The 14,849-nt window shown below is 39.1% G+C and overlaps 1 protein-coding gene across 1 annotated transcript in view; it reads right to left on the bottom strand.

Annotated features, from left to right (window-relative positions):
* Positions 1-5,186, bottom strand: part of Pkp4 (plakophilin 4) — a 247,528-nt gene extending 242,342 nt beyond the window's left edge. Inside the window, exon 1 of the mRNA XM_077802620.1 lies at positions 5,093-5,186. The gene's annotated coding sequence lies outside the window, so the exon portion shown is untranslated. The remainder of the gene's footprint in view (positions 1-5,092) is intronic.
* Positions 5,187-14,849: the final 9,663 nt, after the last annotated feature.

Here is a 14,849-nt window from a genome sequence, read left to right as displayed (position 1 = left end):
ATATTGTTAAAAACAACAATAACAATGGCAATAAAAAATGCAATCTATTTACGATGAATGTGAAGGATGTTCAAAAGTCTCAAAACAAAAACTCAACTTCCTTGTTGCTGTGATTTGGAGTCTGAGAGGAAACAAGATTGCTTAGGAAATTTTTCTAAACTCCCCCCCTCCAAAACAACAACAACAAAAACAAAAATGAAGCAAACTCTGGGAACTTCCAAAAACTTGAGCTGAAATGTAATTAAGATCAATGTAATCCAAATTCTTCATTTCTAAAGGAGGACACTATTGCCCAAATAACAAATGGTTTGTCAAGGTAGTGAGGGTTACTGGCACACTCCTAATTTTTGGTTCAGGGAGATTTTTGCCTCTCTCATGTTTGAAATTTAGGAAAAAGCTTATCATGGACCAAAATTTTAAAAATCACTAGTTCAGTGTTCCAAAACTCTGTTGTAAATAGATTATGGACTTCTATAATCTGCAATCTAAGTTTCAGGCCAGGACCCAAAAGCCTGCATAGTACTCTAACAGTCCAAGTTCTCTGGTTTTAATATGTAATATGATTTTTTTATGACAACACCCACACACACTCTAAATTCAACGTGGAACACTAGACACAAGCATTCGTATTTTGTGTAAATGGACTTAGGCCATGAAAAGGGGCTTCTGTTTTTTCTTCTAAGCAGACAGATATGTTGTTGTTGGTATAGAGGCATCCAGATTAGGCAAGAGCCAGATTAACAAACTGGTTTCCTGGCCACCACCCACCATACACTGTATCATGAGTTTTGGACTCTGTGAAAACTGTATGATACAAAAATCTGTCTACAGGGACTGGCACCCACTCAATTTTCAGGCATTATTCAGTTCCTGAAAAATGCTGCACATGACATGACTAAAAATTCAGACATTTCCATATTTTATTTATTTTATAGTACTAAATTTTTATAATCCAATACCTAATGATATTTTATCATCTGCAATGAATCATTATATGAGTCATAATAAACTATGTTATCAAGACTATGAATAATAAGATGATCAGCAATGCAGCCAACATTTATCGGTACATCAAATGAAACTAAATCTAAGTTAAGAAAAGAAAAACAATTTAGGCCAATGATGAATGGAATGTCTGAAGCATTTCTAAGTTTAATTGAACAGTACCATCATGTAACACCCCAAATTTAGTAATGGTAACTTAGTCCCATAAGATTAAGATAATTCTGAATTATTAATAAGTGACAATGTGAGAACGATCTGAATGTTGTGAAAGAAGCCAGCACATAAACTGTTGCTCTTAGTCCTTTACCGTGAAAGAACCTGTTATTTCTTACTCTTGGCCATCAAACTGACCTGCTGACTGCAATCATTGCTTCCTTGTAGTACATGAATACTTGCATCTCTGTCCATCTTCACATTTTACGTCCTTTCTCTGTGTTTACAGCTATGTGTAATTAAAGTCTGGCCATGAAATAGTTATTAAATTCTCCACACATACTAGTCCACTGGTGTTATGTTTCAGGTTCTTCCTCCCCCTTCAGTGCAGAAAGGGCACTACAGAATCATTTAATACACTGGAGACTTATTATCTCCCAGTACGCTGAAAGTGTGAAGGCATCTTCCCAAAGGGGCATACAACTCCATGTATATTTATGTGCTAATAACCAATCATAACTTCTACTTTATCTTCTAATTAAAAATGAAGGTATACTGTCCACTTTAGAATTAAGCAAGGAAAGGAATTACCTCTCAATTGAAGTATTAAAAAAAGTAAGAATTTAGAACATTCTGAAAATATCTTAATATTTCTAAGAGTCAGATAAGAAGCTGAATGTACCAGATGGTTCCCTGATTTAAAATACGGCAGTTATTCAGTTTATAAGTGGGCAATAACTGAATTTTTAGAAATTAAATGAATTTCAAATTTTTAAATTAAATTTACTTTGCCACTTTGTATGGATCAGAAGTGAAAGAAAATTGCAGTTGTGATTTGATACAATCTAAATATTCAAGGTCATTCAGTTGCTAAAGTTTTATTTAACTGAATTTGGCAGTAGGATCTTTAAATTCATATTGTCAGGATTATACACAGAAATTGATAGGTTTATTCAGCCTGTAAATGCAACAATAAAAGATGTATATGATTTGAATACCAGGTGCCTCTACTTCCTATGCTTTCCATACCTTCTTTCTGCTCCTCTATCTTCTTCCAAAAAACAGTTTAAATAAGAGTTAAAATTAATACTTAATTTCCCTGATTTAGACTCTTCAGTATAACATAAGACACCAAATGTACTACCTTCTCCTTATATAACAGTGGGGAATAGAGAGGGCATGTACTTTGGTCAAAACATAATTCATATTATTTTCAATTATGAAAGATCATTAGTTTAAAAGATTCCTCTCTTTAAACATTGATAACAAGCAGAATGTATTTCTAATTGAAACAGGTAAATTTTTTTGCACAATCAAATGTGTGTGTGTACATATATACACACACACACATGAGCCCAGGTTATTCAATTTCTCATGGAACATGGAAACTAAATATGCTTTTACTTTCCAATCTTGACATCAAATCAAATAGGCAAGGGTTAAATTCTGCTGTAATATGATATTGTTACATAATAAAAGTTTTCCTGTTAGCATTTACAAACACCTTCCAATATTATTCCTCCACAGTGTTACTGGACATAAATTGAACCTCTAAATTAGAAGCTTCACTGATTTTAGACATAACTGAAAAACAATGTAGTAACCAAAAGACAACAATCTTTCCCTTGGTTCCTTAACTAAAAAGCTCTCATATTTTTCAATGTCCTTGAGTCACACAAAGTAGTGGTTGGAAGACAGCTGACTGATTGGACAACTGACTTCTTTTACTTGAATCTGATACAAAATAACCAGGTGCAGAGAGGCTTTACAGTAAATGCAACCTCCAAAGCAAACTGTGTCAAAGAAAAGTACACATAGTATGCTTTTCCACATCCAGAAACACTTAATTCAGACATGGGTTACTCTCATTTTCATGTTGCCATTTTCATGTTTCATGGGCACCAGAAATGAAAATACTTCTATAGCAATATATTTGCAATATACTATATTTAAAATAGAGGGAGAGAAAGCATTCTTTCACTTTCTTAAAAAAAGAATCAAAGCCCAATTCTATAAAAGTATTTTCTGTCAAAATTTTGCTTAAGAAAACAAAATTTGACTAAAAATGCACACTGACCATGACTGATTTTGTACATAAATAATTACCATTTTCTAAAAGTTTTAAGGCTGCAGGGATTTTTTTTTCCTTGTCAAACCCAGTAAAAAAGAAATAACTGGTACCTCTACGAATAAATTACATCTTGAAATATACATGATTTGTGGTGTTCCTGTGTCACTTGCAATGGTAACTGACACGCCCCGAATCCCGAATTTAACTGTACCAGACAGTTCTATCTGTCCCATCGCTGACCAAACACTGCTTCTCTGTTTCTATTCATTATGTATTATACAAGGTCTAAACACAGCCCAGTATGACAAGGAAAAAAATTACAATTCTTATGACAGCAAAGTGATGCATTCAAGATCTCTCTTGCAGTACATTCTCATCCATGAGCACTAACAGGTTTTTTTTTTTTTTTTTTTTGAATGAAGCTAAAAATGTGTTGGCTGCAGCCCATTACTCCAAGAACCTTCGACCCCCTGTTTCTGCAGGTTTTCAGGAAACCCTGGTAAAAACCAAGCGCTATGCAAACCATGAAAACCAAACTTGCAAAGAGCCTTGTGCAATGATCAATAACCTTGGCTACACCACCACGGGCCCCAATTCACTGTCCTGGAGACCAATGCAGAAAAAAAAAAAAAAAAAAGACGAAAGGCTAGCTGGAGCCCAAAGAAACTACAGCGCTTCCCCCTCCGCCGCCCTTTCTGCCGCATGGAGAGAAGCGAAGGGAGGAGAGGAGTGAAAGGAGGCTCACCAGCTCCGAAGATGCTCCGGTGACCTCTGGCTGCGCGGTGAGAGCTGGGACGGGAAGGCGCTAGTGAAGCCCTGGCGGGCAGTATGGACTCTGCCCCTGGTGCATTCCTAGCATTCCGGCACAATCTGTCGCCAGCCTAGGAGCTGGCAACGCGCGTCACCCCCCCCCCCTGCCTCCACCCCGGACACACACACCTGACTACTGCTGCGCCCCGAGCGGCCACGGCCGCCGCGGCGCCTCCACTGCCCGCGCTCGAGGTTTGTCGCACTCAGCCAACACACAGCCAAATCCCGGGCCCGCCGCACGCCCCCTCACTTCCCGGTTAGGGGGAAAGAGGAGAGGAGAGGGGGGCAGCCCCGACAGGGGCAGGGACACGAGATTCGCCAAGGGGGTGCAGTAGCTCCGCTTCAACTCCTAGCAGGGAGAGGAGGAAGCGACGGCGCAGGAGGGCAGCCAGGAGGTTTGGGGCTGGGGAACTGGGAGGGGTGGAGCGTGAGGACGAGCCACGAGGAGAGAGGGGCGCACCGAACCGAAAGGAGTGTGGTAGACCCGCGGGAGTGAAGGGCTAAGGGGGCAAACTCGAGACAGTGAGGCCAGCAGGGGCGTGGGAGGAATAGAAGGGCCAGGATGCGGGTTCTGGGGCTGGAGGGGCGGACAGACCGCCCGAAGGGCTGAGGGAGGCGAACGCCCCAGGGTGTTGGGGACGCGGGGCAGAGTGCCAGGCGGGAGGTAGTAGGGAATCCGCCGGGTAAACGTCCAGAAGAGCTCCGCACGGTGCTTAAGTTTGGGGCTGGGGGCTTAGAATCCGAAAAGGCAAACGTGGGGAGGGGTCGAGCGCACCGCGTAGGGGAGACCCGGGAAGAGTATTCGCGGGGAAAAGCAAATGGAGGGTGAAACTTGTGCGCCTGCCGGGGGGAGGGGAGCAGGCAGGCGAGTGCGGGCAAGAACACGAGGCGGGGCAGGAAAGCCGAGGCGGCCGCGAGTCGGTGGGGACCGAGTAACGGGAGGGAGACGCCTGTCCCTTCAGCGAGCAGGTCTTGGTTAGGGCGCAAGGGGCCAAGGGCCAGGGGTCTCGTGCGCAGGAGTCTCCGCGCCCTCCCGCGAGCCCGCACACTTACTTTCCAGGTTAGGCAGCGGCCGTCGTCGCTCCAGGGATCTGGGACATCCACGCCGAAGGGTAGCCGCTGCGGCACCCGAAAAAATTAAAAAAGTGCCGCGGCCGTGTGATTGCCCGCCCCTCCCTCCCCCACCCGCCCCCTCCCCCGGAGAGGCTCTCCCACCACCCCCGGTGGCGGCGGTGGCCAACTTGTCTCTCTACCCGGTGCCCATGGTGCCGCCTCCGCGGCCGGCGTCGACTCGGACTCAGCCCCGGAGCCCCCTCTACTGCCCAGAGGCCGCAGCCGCCGCCCGCCCAGCCGCTAGCCCGCCTGCCCGGCCAGCCCCAGGCTCCCGGGAACGTCAGCACGCCGCCGTCTCCGGACAAGCTCCCCGACAGCCCCATTGGTCGGAAGAAAAAGGCTGACCCTCCCCATTGGCCCGGCCCTCATATTGAACCTGCCAATGGGAACTGCGGTTTCAGGTCGCCATAGAGACCGATGCTGTTAAGAGCCAGAGGGCCTGGAAGGTGGGGAGTGAAGATGAACCAGTCTCTGGCCTCTGGCGCCAGAGAGGGTGAGGCAAAGAAGTACTAGGGGATTCCCGAACGCCGGCTCTGAAATCTGGGGCAGGTTTGCCTTGTCAACCCAATTGTACATGGTAGGGTTTCCCTCTGGCGTCAAAGGCATGAACAGTTGAGCCCCTAGACTTATACTTGACTGTGAGAGCCCAGTAGTGGGCGTTTCACTTTACCAGCTTCTGAAGAGCCGGCAAGGCTAGGCCCTTTGACTTTTGACATCTGTGCAGCTTCTGCTTCTCCAGGTGAGTTTGCACCCCGTCCTTTAAATCTCTGCTTCCTCCTGACGTCACTGAGCCACTTTAATTCTATTTAGATTTGTTCTCAGCCACTCCCCCTTCCCTAAGGCGGACGTGGTCTCAGATTTTTGACTCTTCAAACCTATAAGCCCTTCCCAAAAGAGACTCAATGAGGATTTCCTTTGCATGATATTTTAGCAATTGAATGATAGACGCCAATCGATCAATGCAGAACAGTGTGTTCCTTGCTTCCCAAAGCAAACCTCTCATCCCCTCCAGGAACTAGTATTTATTAAACACCATTGTATGTGCATTCTGCACTATAAGGTTGACAGGTGCATGCTCTTTGACTTAAAGAGGTTACCGGCTGGAGAAGGATATAGGTGACAGTCAATCCTTCATGCATTCTGATGATTTTATGAAAAAAAAGAAAATAGGTTACAGTTGATGGTTTTTTTTTCTGACTACTTTCCAGATTAACTCTAAATTTGATAAAGAAATGAAACAAGGCATAGAATCAGTGCACAATCTTGAACTTTAATGATGAGTTTCATTCATTTAAAATCACTCTGCTAGTATATTAATACCAGTTGTTTTTGATCAACTACTTTCCTATTTAGATTCCACCTTTTAAAGCAGGACTTCATGAATATATTAAGCTTTTAAACACGATATCACTATAGTATGTAGTCACTAGTATTCTTATGCTCCTTTCTTTTGGTGATTTTGTTAGAAAAATAAGCTATGTTTATGTTACTGCCCCTCAAATTAGAGGGACCATATTGTGTGAAAAAGCTGATAGGATTTTGGAAATTACAAATATTTTGTTGAGGCAAACAGATTAATGTGTGTGCAAGCTACATATGTCTACCTACTGTTCTGAATTTTAAGTTGGATGATACTCTTTGCTATTGGTTTTTATCTTACTGTAACTGAGGGTTATAAAAATGTAACCTGAGAAATGCTAATATGGTACCTTGATTGGAAAAATGACTCCCAAAATTTTGTAGAAAAAACTTGACAATCCAGTGAAAGGTTAAACTGAGGAATAAAACAAGTGAATGTGTGAATGCTCCCCCTAAATATTTTCAGAATTAGGAAAGGACTAGCAAGGGCCAGGAAGTGCTGTCTCATGCTTTGCCATCATGGAAATTAGCTGCTTTTGACTTCTTTGGACTTTTTTGATGTGTGTGTTTGTTTAGAGGAGAATGGAAAAAGTACAATGTAAATGTTTACAAATAAGACTTTTTAAATGTTCTGTCAAGATACCAATGATTTGGTTCTAATTTTTTCAATAACATTGAATAAAGATTGGTGTGTTTGAAAGAAAAACTGAATATTAATTTTTCATGCCTTAGGTGAACATGGAAAGAAGAAAAGTAGAGCTAGTTGTGGTTTTTTACTCCAGTAATCTTTTCTTTTGTATTTTTTTTCAAAATATGCATGTGACTACTATTTTTGTATTGTATATTTCATGTTCGTAATGATTAAAATGTTACTAAACTTCAACAGAAATAATGTCCCAGAAAATAAGTTGTTAACATTAATTTTTTCTTGTTATATTTAATTCAAAGTTTTCTTTTGAACTTGCTCCTACATTACTAGGCACCCCTGGATAAGGCTAAGAAATCACTTCATTCCACTACAAACTGATTTTATTCAAATGCCTGGCTCTTCACTGATTCTCCAAGTTTCTTTCTTCATCAGGGATATAAACCAGGGCACATCTCCCAGATCTCCCATTTCAGCTCTCCTCAAGCCCCCATTGTACTTGGGCTCCTCCAAATTCTGAAAATGATCTTGTTTTATAGTTGACTGGGAGGATCCAGCATGGGTTTCCTCACCTTAGCTTTCCTAAGCCTCAGTCTCAATTTTCATCCATTTTCACCACCTTCAGCCTTGACTAAGAAGGAGTGTTCATACTTCTCTTTTAAACTCATACTTCATTTGTGCTCCTAAACGTAGACCACATTCTCTCCACGAGGATTTTGCTGATTGTAACTTCTGTTTTATATATGTTTTACACTCTCTTCTCCAAAGATTTTGTTAATCCTTCCAAACATCTGGGCTTCTAGAAAACCATCTTCTTTCTACCCTACCTCTATCTTCATCTACTAGTCTTTCCTTTTATCAAGAAACAATATAAAGGGGATTTCTTGAGGCATCTACTTTTTCATCCCTCTATTTTGGCCCTTGAACATAACTAAATTTGTCACCAGAGGAGGTCGAAGGAGTTTCCACAGGGGAAGACAACCAGTGGCATTCTTGGAAAACCATCACAGAAATTAATTTAAGGATACATCAGAAGCACAGAGAGATTTATTTAGGAAAGCAGAGACACATTCAAAGGAAAATGTAGGCTGTCTCTAGGGTGAGAAACTTTGGCCATAAAACAAGGAATACATATTCAAGGGAGAATGTGGGACATTTTGAGAGTGAGAAGCAATCCATTGGGCTGGGATATTGATATTTCTAGAGGGACAATACCTAAGGGCTGGAGTAGAGGCAGAGTTAGAGTAGAGTTGTGCAGTTTTCACCAGTTTTCCTTTTGCTTGCCCATTGCCTTCACATCATGTTATTTTTGTGGGCAAGGACATGGGCCAAGAACATGGGCTGGGATGCTCAGGAGTTGCTTGTTTTGCATTCCAATAGTTCATAGTTGCTTCCTGCACTCCTATGGGTCATGTATACTTCTCTTTTGAGACTAAATATATCTTTCTTTCTCTGTATCCCCAAATTTCTATCTCAAAATGATTTTGGAAGATTGTGATCTTTCTCCTCAAAATCCCAGCTCATTTTGCCAGTTCAGTTATCTTATACAGAAAAAACAAAAACAAAAACAAAAACCTTTGCTTACAAGTTGCATGCCCTAATTGCAGGTTTCCAGGGAATGATAGAAACCATTGTCACCTCTGCTGAGGATACATTAGAAATGCTAATGACTCACTTGGGCAGAGAAAGTTTTAAACCTGTCATCCATTACACTTGGTGTCCAAGTGCTGGGAGGTTGTGGTAGCAAGAGGAAGACTGAAGCAGTTGAGAGACTCCACCTCAAGAACCATAGTAAACAGCAGAAATCTAAGGAAATTTTCAATTATCACCTCAGAAAGAAGTCAACCTGATCCTTTCAAAGATTATGGAAACTTTTAAACTTTCCAATGTTTGTTGTTTTCATATTAGTACATAATAATTTGCAATAAATTCCTTTAAAAAAACATTTTAAGGATAGCAAGGAATAAGAAAACTGAAAGCAGGAAAACTCTTCTCATATTTAGCTATCTGTGGAGGAGTGGGCTGAGTGAAGATAAAAACTACAATAATGGTGATAATTTCATTTTTTAAAAAGAGGAATATTAAAACAGAAGTAGGTGGCAAATGAGGGAGAGAGAGCAGAGCAGTGATGTAAGATGTTCCTGAAGAGGATTCCTAAGGCTTAATAATAGTTCCACTCAGGTAGCTTCAGGATTATCTATGCCCTTTACCCCATTCTCTGAATATTCACATCCTCCCCCTACCTTAAAGACCTAGCCCAATAGTTACTTGCAAGGTCTTAGAGTTTCCTGATTCTGTCACCTCTAGAGAGACTGATTTCTGCCTTAGTATATTACTGTGGCATATGACATCTCTACCCCCTGCTGTAGTTACTTGTGTATGATCCTTCTCTCCTAGAGGCTGAGACTCATCATAATCATGAGTGTGTACCTCACAGTGCCTTATATTACTGAAGTATACTTTCCATACTAAGGAAAGCCAATATTCAATAAGTCATTTATTAGTCCTTGGAAAAAATTAACTTCTAACATTGAGAAATTGGAAGCAATAATATTGGGAAATAATTAGAAAAAAGGATGAGATTGGACATCCACTGTGGAAAAATGAGGTAAATTATGGCAGAGCAGAGTAGAGGTTTTTGCCATGTAACCTCCAAAACCAGAAAGGTCTCAGAAAGGTACCAGATTATGAGAAAGAGTGTGTGAAAAGACTGTCTATGTGTGCTTTGACATATTCATAGCTAAGTCTATAAAACTCTTGTGTATTAGGGAAAGTAATTGAAAGTCAGATTTGCAAGCACTTTAAATAAAGATCATTATTTCTTTTTATCTACTCAAAGTATCTAGGTTGCTCTGTTTCTTAGAACATAGTATAATCATGAAAATTTTATATTTCATAAATCCAAAAGTCATGAAACATCTGGTACATATAATAGACATATGGCATGTGTAATAGGTATGTTTTCTAGTGCCTATATCCCCAGTCCTTGAAGGAGGCAGCTCAGCATGACCTGTGACCACCTATCCTGGTCATAACACCCCTGCTCTGGGGACCTGATCCAAATGTAGCCAATGCATTGGCTAACCATTGACCCATAACGTGTAATGGTACCAATCAGATTCTTCTGGCAGTTTGGAATTGAGAGAAGAGGTGAGTTGCCTTGGTCCTGATGTTTTCTGGGCTTCTGCTAAAGAGGAACTACAATTTGCTACCTCAAAATATGCCACTTGATCATAAAGATTAATTCAAGCTGCATTCAATTGAGCAACAGTAGATGAAGGAAAAGACATTTTCCTTTCCTGCTTTCTGTCTAAAGGCAGATCTTGAGTTTCCCTTGTTAAAACTATAACACTTCACCTTTTCCCTGGGGGACATGCTTCAATACCCACAGTGGATGCCTATAACTAAGAATAGAGCAAAACCCTACATGTAGTAGTATGTTTCCAATACATATGTAGCTATGATGAAGTTTAATTTATAAATTAGACACCATAAGAGATTAAAAATAATAACCAATAATAAAATACAATATTATAACTATACTGTAACAAACATTATGTGAATGTGATCTTTTTTTCTCAAAATATCTTATTGTGGTGTGTTCACTCCTCTTCCTGTGGTATGTAACATGATACAATGCCTATTATGATGAAATTAAGTGAGATGAATAATATAAGCATTGTAAAGTAGCATTAGGCTACCACTGACCTTCTGATGACATATTAGAAGGAAGATCATCAGTTTCTTTTTGGAACAGGAAGGCTTAAGATTTTATCATGTTACTCAGAATGGCATGCGATTTAAAACTTATGAATTATTTATTTCTGGAATGTTCCATTTAATATTTTCAGACCACAGTTAACTGTGTGTTACTGGAACCATAGAAAGTGAAACTATGGATAATGGAGTACTGTATAGCATAAATTTCCAATTGTAAAGGTTTTTCTCTCTCTAATACTAGGAAGAGAATTACTTCAAAGACAGTCCCATCACCTGAGTGAATTCTTATAACAACCCTTATTAAACAACACTTTATTGTCACTTTTCTATGAGTTAACCTTTGACTCTTTGCAAGAAGCCTCGAGCCCCTTTCCTTTGTCTCATCTTTGTTTTCACACTTTATCCCCTTTGTTAAGATGGTATATAAGTCTCATATTATAACTGCCTTCCTGACTTACAGTGCTTTGTGAATTCCTGTGTGCCTGAGTCCATTTTTTTCTTCTTGTTAATCTTTCCTTTGTAAATCTAACTCATAGAGTTCTAGCACTGAACTTAGGAGAGGGACAGGACTTTTCCTCATCTATACTATTCTTCCCATGTAACCATATTTAAATAAGCTTCATTTTCTTAAAAAATTATTGTTCCATGAAATCTCTATTTTTTTCATCACCCTTACCATGTTCTTTTTCTGGTTTCCCTTTAGTGAGTTTCCCTATTTCTTCACTAAATAATATGCAAATATTTTGCAACAAAAGAAAACATATATTATGACCATCGTGTTTGACTATGAAGGATAAGAGTCTAATTTTTTTATAATCAAAGAATAGAAATAAATTATCTATCAATTACTAATTATTGCCAACCTTTGTTGGAAGAAACAGCTTTATTTAGTGTAGTGTCTACCCCTCCCACACTTTCACTTCAAAGTTCTGTATTCTTCAATTCTCGGTTTTCCTCCTTTTAAGTTAGGGACAAGAATGAATTGCAATTGTCTTCCTGCAGTAGGCTGCTTCAGGAAGCTAATGCTGAATTTCTCAGATCTGTCTACTCAAGTGCCTTGAGAAATTGGAGTGTGAGGAGAGGCTATCCTGACCTATCATCACAATAAATGAGGTAATCTATCTTCATGCTTTTGTGGTAGATTTCCAACCAGATTGGAAAAGGACATCAAGTTTTATTATTCTACAGATGTTCTTTAGTCCCTAGTATGTGTAAGGATCTGTGCTAGGTTCTGAGAATGTAATGGTGAATAACTAAAATGTGTCAGAGTATTCAGAGGCAAGTACTGTGAGGTACCACCATTTTATGTTAAACATAAATGATCCTCAGATTTTCTTGTGAAAATAAATAGAGAACCTGTGTGATTTGGGACATTGTAAATACTCAATAAATAAGAGCTTTAAAGATGTAAAAAAATATGTTAGGGGTAAGAAATAACTTTGAGAAAATAAGTAATCTGATTGCTTTTTCAAGGTAGAACCATTTTGCCCCATCATTGGTAAAGAAGAAAATATTAGAATTTATATTTATAGTAGACATTTATATAAATTGTTTTGGAGACAGGATAAAAATAAAAATTACAAAATTTATCAGAGACATCACTGACCTCACTACAGGTGAAAAGATCCTGAAATTTAAGTTCCAGCAACTTAGAAAACCTCTTAGGTATTTCGGTGGGTTGAAACCCACCCATGACAGTGTGACCCAAATTTAGGAAAATATGAACTGAGTGGGCCTCTTGTTGGATTTAGTAGGCAACTAACTCAAAATGACTACTATGAATATGCTGTAAAATTTAAAGGGAAAAATAACAAATAGATCATTTCAATAGAAAAAGAAACACTATGCAAAAAAAGCCAAATAGAAAATTTTAGAATTTCTATATTGAAAAATATAATAAAAACTGTAAAAATCCAGTATGTGATTGCATAGCACATCTGAGATTGCAAAATAAGGAGTCATGGAGGCTATCCAATCTAAAGAGCTGAAAGAAAAAAAGATTGAAGAAAAATTAATAGAGCCCTAGAGACTTGTGAGACAGGATTAAAGTGTATTTATTGCACATACTTGGAGTGTCAGAAGAAAAGAAGGGGGGTAAGAAGTCATTGAAAAATATATTTGAAGAAACAGTGTCCTAAGAATCCAAAAATTTGACAAAAATCGAATCCACAGATTGAAGAAACTCAGCAAACCCAAAATAGAATGAACTCAAAAGAGAACCTCAACTAGAAACATCTTATTTGGATTGTTGAAAGACAAAGATAGGAAAACAATGTGTTATCAAGGGAATAATAATTCATACACAAGGAAACCATAATAAAATTAACAGCTGACTTCTCATCAGAAAGAGATTAAAGGGTGGTGAAATGATATTGAAAATGCTGGGGAAAAAAAAAACTCTTTCAATCATGGATTCAATGTCTATTAAAATTGTTCTTCAAAAATGAAGATTAACAGTCATTATAAATGAACCTATGTTGGAAGTATGATAAGTACTGAAAAAGCTCACATGATTACCAGCTTTGAGTCTAACTCAATGCAAAAGAAAGTTGTGAGACAGATGCAAGACACTTGGTAAGTTAGCAGTTTCCATTTGGAAAGCAGATTGCTATGGTTTAGATCAGGGCCTTGTGTTTAAGGCTTGTTTCCCAGAGTGGCACTATTGGGAGGTGGTAGAAACTTCAAGGGGTGGGGCTCAGTGAGATGTCTCAGATCATTGGAGGCAAGCTTTGAAGGAGACTGTGGGATTCTGATCTCTTTGTCTTCCTATCTCTTTGCTTCCTGGTCAACTTGAAGTAAGCAGCTTGCTCTACCACATGTTCCCCACTGATAAATTGCCTTGCCACAGCCTCAAAGAGAGTAGAGTTTAGTCCCTGTGGAGTGAAGCATCCGAAGCCATGAGCCAAAATCAATCTTTCCGCACTTTAAGTTGATTATCTCAGATATTCTTTATGCTAGTGGAAAGCTGATTAACACATATCTCTTTACTTGATACCAACCTGGGACATCAAATGATCATTACACATTAAGTGATCTCAAATTATTACCAAACCTAAACCACTACTATAAAATGCTAAGATTGAAGTTTTTCTAAGATAAATCCTCAGAAAGTAAGTAATCTCAAATTATTACCAAACCTAAACCACTACTATAAAATGCTAAGATTGAAGTTTTTCTAAGATAAATCCTCAGAAAGTAAGTAATCTCAAATTATTACCAAACCTAAACCACTACTATAAAATGCTAACATTGAAGTTTTTCTAAGATAAATCCTCAGAAAGTAAAAAACAAACAAACAAACAAAAAAAAACACAACATCATTTTCTTAACTCCACAACTACTGTCTTCAATGAGGTAAAATATACTTATTAGGGGAGAGGAAATAAGTCACACGCAAAAGCTCTCTTCCCACTCTATCCTTTAGCCGTGGGGCTTGGCTCTTTTTACCTCCCTGGGCCACTGTTTCCTTTACATAACAGATAACTTTATTGTCACAGGGCCTTCACTTGGCTGGTTACAACTTCATGTACCTTTGAGATTGGCTGGAAGGGCAAGTCAACACCAATTGCTAATACAGCATCTTGTCAGGAACCAGAAATCAAGAACTGTCACATTTTCCTATAGTTTAGTAATTTTTAAATAAAATAAAAATGAAGTTATCAATAGATCCACAAAAGCAATTGACAAGATCTAACACCCATTCATTTGCTTAGCATGATATTCTCTAACTCCATCCATTTACCTGCAAATGCCATAATTTTATTCTTCCTTAAGGCTAAGTAACATTCCATTGTGTGTGTGTGTGTGTGTGTGTGTGTGTGTGTGTGTGTGTATGTATGTGTATCATATTTTCTTTATCCAAATCATCTGTTGGAGGACACCTAGATTGGTTCCATAGTTTAGCTATTGTAAGTTCAGCTGCTATAAACATTGATGTTGCTGCATCATTGAAGTAGGCTGATTTTAAGTCTT

This window comes from Urocitellus parryii, chromosome 1, assembly GCF_045843805.1.
Source record: "Urocitellus parryii isolate mUroPar1 chromosome 1, mUroPar1.hap1, whole genome shotgun sequence".
Classification (NCBI taxonomy): Eukaryota; Metazoa; Chordata; class Mammalia; order Rodentia; family Sciuridae; genus Urocitellus; species Urocitellus parryii.
This window is presented reverse-complemented; position numbering and strand designations above follow the sequence as displayed.